Raw genomic sequence first — 6,447 nt, forward strand, 5'->3', positions numbered from 1 at the left:
CAACTGTATCGATTACAAGGTATTAATCTCAAATCAATTATCACAAATCTAGAATAAATTCGACATGAACTTTTTCTATTTTTGTAATAATTAGAATCAAATGCTAAACGCGATTTGAGATTAAGTTCTAGGGATTTTGATCCGCTAGATTGTTACACAAGAACAAGATAAATAATTCTAGTGGTTTGGATTTAACATTAACAAACTAGAAATTGATCTTGAATTTCTGCAGAGAAGATGATTTTATATTTCAAGGCAGCTGCTCTTTTGTTCTTGACTTGTGTTTTAATGATAGATGATTGAAAGAAGGTCTTCTGCTTCTTTTTAATCAACAAACCAATAGAATTGAATTGGCATGACAATCCTATAGCTGGCAAGACTTTCGGTAGGACAATTGAATGAACTAGCAAGACAATCTGAATGAACTAGCATGACAATCAGAATGAACTAGCAAGACAATTATCCTCCTAGAGTAACTTTCGGTATGACAATGGAAAATGGCCTAGCATGACAATCGGTATGACAATCCAGATTGTCATGCTAGTTCATTTCCATTTGTCTTGCTGATTTAAGATTTGAATTTAATCCAATTAAACTTCTGAAAATTCCTAAAATTAATTCGGAATTAATTAATCAATTAATTCAATTAATAAATAAATTATTCTTCGCAGATATAATTTATTTTCTTAATTAAATTAGATGAATTAATTAATTAATAGAGAATTAATTCTAGTCTTGAGCAGCAACCATTCTTCTGCAAATCTTCTGAAAATCACTGAAAATTATGAATCAATTCCACCACTTCAACGTTGACACTCGATGTACTGTCTGGTTCATGAGTGACTAACTTCCGTGACGTTTCTTCATGTCTTGACTCTGACACTTTGATTTTCTTCAGATTAAATCCTTGTAATTTATTGATACCCTGACGAGATCTCTGTCACTTGATTAAATCCACGATCTTGATTTATATCACTGAGGCATGATCAACTTCTTGAACTTCTTCCAGTGAATTAACTCCTCAAGTCTGTAGATGAACCTTGTCTCTGAATCCTTTGACAGATATTACTTTGCGAGATCTCTCTGACGGTAGATCCACTATTTACTTATTACATTCTTATTTGAGTTGAGTTGAATCCTCGAATATACAAATAGGTCTATGACATATGACTTACACCATGCGATGATAGATTTAGGTGAACTTAAATCAATATAAGCCGTGCTCTAGAAAATCTAGAATAGGAATCATTTCTTGCCTTAACAATAATATTATGAATACAATCATGAGATTCTTGTGTTTATGAAACACGTAATTAAATATAAATTTTCAATATTGAGAGAAAGGATGATTCTGTCAAAAGCAGATTTCTATATGTAAGAAAGGGGTATTAAGTGACGCCTCTTGACAATGTTCCCCCCAATCTGGGAATCATCTGATTATCGATTATTGATTTGAAATATTTAATTTAAAAGGAAGAATCTCTTTATAATATGATTATGATTGTAACATAATATAATCCCTCTAAAATTAAATAATATCAAGTAGTAATTGGCCAATGACACAACGGGCTTGTGTCGGTGAAAGCCTTCCAACATGGTAGAAAGTAGTTCTTATTTTTAAATCATTGTCGTTTCGTGCTACAGCCGAGGGCTTTGATTTCGAAATAAGAAATACTTGTCTATTACATAGAGATGTGTACATTGAATTAGAATCTAAAGGTCGTTACGTGATGCAGCCGTGGGCCATTGGAGACTGATTCAATTATACGAAATGTTGGGTTAGACTTGACTTAGAATATTGAGTCTGTCGTGCTATAGCCGTGACTCAATTATTCAAGAGGCTAAAGTTTTATTAGGGAATAACATAAGATGTAATTGACAAGAGTTGTCTACCTATTGAACATCACATGACGTTTCGTGCTACAGCCGAGGTTTTGTGATAGAATGTAGGATCCCTATTCCCACTAGCATTATGAATGCTTAATTTTTCACTTAAGGGGGTTATATAATTTAGATAAACTAGTGGAAGCCACTTATGAATAAAGACCCGATTCATATAGTGTTTTGAAATAAAATTGAATATTTGCTAAGTATTGTTATGTGTTCATCATTTACAGATTTACTATATACGTTATGTCTTCTGCACTATCACTCCGTAGTATACTAGATGCTCACAAGTTGACTGGTCCTAATTTTGCTGACTAACTTCGAAACTTGAGAATTGTTCTCAGGGTTGAGAAGCTGGAATATGTGCTTGACTCACCTAAGCCTACTGAACCTGCTAGCGATGCACATAATGATGAACATGTTGTGTATCGTAAGTGGATAGATGATGCAAATGTTGCTCAATGCATCATGCTAGCTTCCATGAACATTGAGCTACAGAAGCAGCATGAGCATATGGATGCTCACACTATCCTTATGCATCTACAAGAGTTGTATGATGTGACAGGGATGACAGCTTGATATGAGATATCGAAGGAGATGTTCGGTTGTAGGATGTCTGAGGGATCATCTGTGAATGACCATGTACTTAAGATGATCAATTTGATTGAACGTCTTGGACAACTTGGTTTTTCCATGGATGGGGAGCTGAGCCAAGACTTGGTCTTGCAATCACTTCCGGGTTCGTTCTCGCAGTTTGTTGTGAACTTTCACATGAATAAGCTGGATGTCAGCCTGCCTGAACTCCACAATATGTTGAAGACTGCGGAATCGAATTTCCCCCTTAAGAAGAGTTCTGTTCTTCTAATTGCTGAAGGTTCCAATCCTAAGAAAAGGAAGAAGAACGCTTCCAAGAAGAATAAAGTAGGTGAAAAAAGGCCGATTCCACCAAAAGCTGAAGACTCCAAGAGCAAAGCTGTTATCTTTCACTGTAACAAAGTGGGGCACTGGAAGAGGAACTACAAGGTTTACCTTGCAGAATTGAAGAAGAAGAAGGGTAGTGAGACTACCGCTTCTGTTTCAGGTATGTTCATGATTGAATTGAATATGTCATTAAATCAAATTTCTACTTGGGTATTAGATACCGCCTGTGGTTCTCATATTTGCAATTCGTTGCAGGGGCCAAGGAGAAGTAGGACTCTTGAAGAAGAGGAGGTGATTCTACGGATGGGAAATGGAGCAAGAGTTGCTGCTGAAGCTGTAGGATCGTTTCATTTACATATACCTACGGGCAAGACTATTGTTTTAAATAATTGTTATTTTGTTCCCTCGATTGTGAGGAATATTATTTCTATTCCCATGTTAGACTTGGCTGGATTTTTATTTGTTATTCAGAATAATAAATGTTCAATTCTTAGAGATAACGTTCTTTATGGAAGTGGTATTTTAAATAATGGTCTGTATGTATGTGACGTAGAGCATAATTTACTACAAATTGAACATACTAATAAAAGAAAAAAGGATGATGAAAATCTCACTTTCTTGTGGCACGGCAGACTTGGTCATATTAGTGAAAATAGACTTCGGACATTGCATAAGGAAGGGTTACTTGACCCCTTTGATTTTGAATCATATCCTACATGCGAGTCTTGTCTATTGGGTAAAATGACCAAATATCCATTTAGTGGACATGGAGAGATGGCTGCAGATTTGCTAGGATTGGTACACACAGATGTATGTGGACCAATGTCTATGCAAGCCATGGGTGGATTTTCATACTTCATTACTTTCATAGATGATCGATCTAGATTCGTATATGTGTATTTGATGAAACACAAGTCTGAAGCCTTTGAAAAGTTCAAAGAATATAAGCATGAAGTAGAGAAATAAACCAAACATTATATTATAACTCTTCGATCAGATCGAGGTGGTGAATACTTGAATGGAGAGTTTCTAGATTATCTCAAAGAAAATGGTATAGTCTCCCAGTGGACTCCTCCATATACTCCACAGTTGAATAGGGTATCTGAAAGGAGAAATTGAACTTTGTTAGACATGGTTCGGTCCATGATGAGCTATGCGAATCTTCCAGTATTCCTGTGGGGTTATGCATTGGAAACCTCAGCATATTTACTGAATAAGGTGCTTTCCGTATCTATTCCTCAAACTCCATATGAGATATGGAAAGAAAGGAAACCGAGTCTTAAACACGTTAAGATTTGGGGATGTCCAGCTTATGTCAAGAAAATTGACCCAGATAAGCTGGAATCTCGATCCATAAAATGTAATTTTGTGGGATATCCTAAAGAGACTTTAGGGTATTACTTTTACACCGATCATAGGGTGTTTGTCTTCAGACATGCTACCTTATTGGAAAAGCAGTTTATCCTTGAAGGAAACAGTGGGAGCAAGATTAAACTTGATGAAGTTCAGGAAGCACAAACTACTACGGTTCAAGTGGAAACACCTATTCAGACTGAACAACCTTTTGTGGAACAGCCCATTCGTAGGACAGGGAGAGTGTCTCGCCAACCTAAAAGGTATTATGGCCTTGTCATTGAGAATGACAATGAGTTGTCAATCATTGATGATGATGACCCTATGACCTATAATGAGGCTATGAGTAGTGTTGACTCAGAGAAATGGCAAAGTGCCATGAAATCCGAAATGGAAACTATGTATACCAACCAAGTATGGACTTTGGTTGAAGCACCTGAGGGTGTGAAGCCTATTGAGTGCAAATGGGTATACAAAAGAAAGATTGGAGCAGATGGCCAGGTGGACACCTATAAGGCCTGGCTCGTGGCAAAAGGATTCAAACAAAGGCAAGGGATTGACTTTGATGAAACTTTTTCACCTGTAGCCCTGTTAAAATCATTTCGGATTTTGCTTGCGATTGCTGCTTACTACGACTATGAGATCTGGCAAATGGACGTGAAAACGGCCTTTCTCAATGGGAAACTTGAAGAGGAAGTGTATATGACACAGCCAGAGGGTTTTCTTTCCAAGGGAAATGAACACCTAATGTGTAAGCTGCTGCGAACCATATATGGTTTAAAGTAAACTTCTCGTAGATGGAACATCCATGTTGATGAGACAATCAAAGAGTTTGGTTTTATCAAAAACATAGATGAACTATGTGTCTACAAGAAGGTTAGTGGGAGCGTGGTAACATTTCTTGTATTGTATGTGGATGACGTACTTCTTGTAGGAAATGTTTTGCGACGCTTTCATCTGATTAGGGAGATTGTTGAAAGAGGAGATGTCAACGTCAAGAGAGTTGACACACATAACAACATAGCAGACCCTTTAACAAAGCCACTTTCTCAAAGTCACTTTGATCGTCATAAATATAAGATGGGTATTAGATACCGGAGTGATTGGCTTTAGTACAAGTGGGAGATTTAAAGAGATGTGTCCTAAGTCCAATCATGTATGATGATATAGGAATAAATTGTATGTAATCTGTTTTGATTTCATTGATATTAATAAAAGACTTGTTTTGTTTTATTGCGGGCTTTATCTATTTAAGTGTTTAAATAAGATATACCATAGTTTAGAGTAAAGCTATTTATGAATTATGATAAGATCATAATAATGAGACCTAAAATATGATAACTCTGAACTTAAATATTTCCTGGTCGTAGGATTACTAACTGGTAATTAGTAATCCGCAAAGATCGGTACATACTATGCTTGCTTCATTATGAAGGATATCTGTTCTCATAGACATTTATGTGGTGACACTATAGATAGTATGTAGGTGCTTATTATAGAATAAGTTCACTGAACATGACTCACACAGCTGAACAACTGATGGAGTTCACTCACGTGTCAGCAAATGTTCACAAAGTGATAGTTGTACAAGTATCCTTAGACTTGAGGTCATCATAGTCATCTTGTGTACACTGAACTATACATTGGTTTAGTTCTTAGTCTCCAGAGACAATAATAAGGGCTCTACTGGGTGTAGGAATTTGTACACGAAGATAGTGTATGATCAATAAAGGATATACCCCTTCTAGTAAAAGGAAGAGAATGTTCAATGCTGATCCACTTATGCTAGTTCAGGAATCTCTGGCCAGAGTGAATAAAATTAGAAAGGAGTTTCTAATTCACATTAATTAGAACAAAGCATAGTGAATGGGAAAACATATGATTAAATAAGATAGGCTTGACACGAGTTCCATGCCTTGTATTTAATCATGACATTGCAGAGTAGAAGGAATTAATTGTTCGGTAACTATTCACTGAATAGGTTCTTGGTATTTTAAGCAGTGAATTCGTATTATCCGGATAGTCGCGATATGCTGAGAAGTATCCCTCACGATGTAGAATAAACATGATTAATTTATTAATTAATCATATTTAATAAATTAGAGAATTTATATAAATAATGATAAAATAGTTTTATTATTATTTATTTCTACTACCGGATTAATATTGAACCTACAGGGTCACACCATAAAGGAGAATGGTTTAATGGTGGAGGAATTAATTAATAATGGCTGGTAATTATTTATTTATGAAATGGAGCAAGAGTTGCTGCTGAAGCTGTAGGAT

Source organism: Apium graveolens, unplaced genomic scaffold (assembly GCF_009905375.1).
Source record: "Apium graveolens cultivar Ventura unplaced genomic scaffold, ASM990537v1 ctg222, whole genome shotgun sequence".
Classification (NCBI taxonomy): Eukaryota; Viridiplantae; Streptophyta; class Magnoliopsida; order Apiales; family Apiaceae; genus Apium; species Apium graveolens.